This window comes from Antrostomus carolinensis, unplaced genomic scaffold (genome assembly GCF_000700745.2).
Source record: "Antrostomus carolinensis isolate BGI_N321 unplaced genomic scaffold, ASM70074v2 scaffold21810, whole genome shotgun sequence".
Lineage (NCBI taxonomy): Eukaryota > Metazoa > Chordata > Aves > Caprimulgiformes > Caprimulgidae > Antrostomus > Antrostomus carolinensis.
The window spans coordinates 37,268-38,770 of record NW_010290809.1 but is presented as its reverse complement, the minus strand read 5'-3'; positions in this window follow the sequence as shown (position 1 = coordinate 38,770).

Genomic DNA, 1,503 nt, shown 5'->3' with positions numbered 1-1,503 from the left:
TCCCTTGGCACAGTGCTCTGCTTTTCACAGCGGAGAGCCCTTTATCTTTTTGTTCTTTGTTGATCTTTTGGGGGAATTTTTGTGTAAGGGGCTTTTGAGAATAGAGCAAAGAGCTCTCCCTGCTTTCCAGTGCTGTCTGCCGTAGAATTGCTGCTTTTCTGCAAAACTGAGGAAGTCAGATGTAACACGTATTTGACTCATATTTATTGTTCCCCAGGCTAGCTCCATGTTTGTATGCCTGTGGTTTTTTGGGGCACACTTCTACCTCCCTTTTGAAAGAGCTTCTTCCCCATGACCCATTCTGATATGTGGAGATGGGAGGTCTTCTGACAGCCCTTTTTCTCCAATGGAGATGTTTGTCGGGAAGATTCCTATCTATGTACCTCACAGTGAATATTCTTTCTAAAGTGATTGTTCCCGGTAGAAGAGAAAATTGACAGTTTATGGCTCTGCTTTTACTTTCTCTAAGGAAATTACATTGTTTTATAATTGCAAATTAATATGCAAGGAGACAGAACCACCTGTTCCTCAGCAGAGAGAACTTGCATTGTCTTAAAAATAGACACCCTTTATAAAAGTTCCCAAGTTAAAATCCTAGATGAAGAATGCATTTTTTAAAAGTTACTTTCTCAGATAGATTCAGTTCAGATAAATTTCTCAGTTCAGATAAAATTCAGTATAAAGTTATGCCATTTACATATTGCACATCAAAACTTAAGTGTAAAAATTCAGTCATTCTTTGTATAGAATAAAAAAGATTCTTGTTCTATTTCATGCTTATAACGCCTCTTCTTCCAGTTGTGTCCTTTTCAAATATTTTGGCAGTCTTAGCCTCTTTTAAGCAAGCAATGCCATGAAAATTAGCATAAGTTGTACTTTGCAGAAAGTGAACAATCCTTCTGACTGTAGATTCATCTCTCAAGGCCTCTGAAACGCTCTTTGAAATTTCACCCACAACGGAGTTTCGCCTGGTCTTAGATACATTGCACAAAGGACGTGCCATGCAATACGCAGTCAACTTCCCGAATTCTTTGCAGTGATGAAGATCCTGATATTTTCATAGTCATATTTGGTCGAGCACAAACACCAGTCATATCATGGACCTGATCTCCAGCTTCAGCTGAGGACTTCGATAGTTCACCACAATCAAGTAGTCTGTGCTCCCAGTCGCCAGGAAACGTTCGCTTTCCTCATGTAACAACAGAGTTATGGACTGTAATATTCTGAACCCACTAAAGGGAGGTGACATCTTGCTTACTAAAGGAGATCTGGTATGTTGTTGCTGTAAACGTTTTTCCATATGTTACATTTTGAATTACCCACTGTTACTCTTTGATCATCAATGTACTTCATTTTGATTCTCTTCTGTGGCTAGAGAACAAAAACTCAGTGGTGTCAGTCTGGGCTGGAAGGTCTATGCTGGGATTGTTTTTCCATTGCTTCTCCTGAAGCTGCTGCATTCTGCCTCAATCAGCTCTCCAGAATGGCAAATTGCTTCATCAG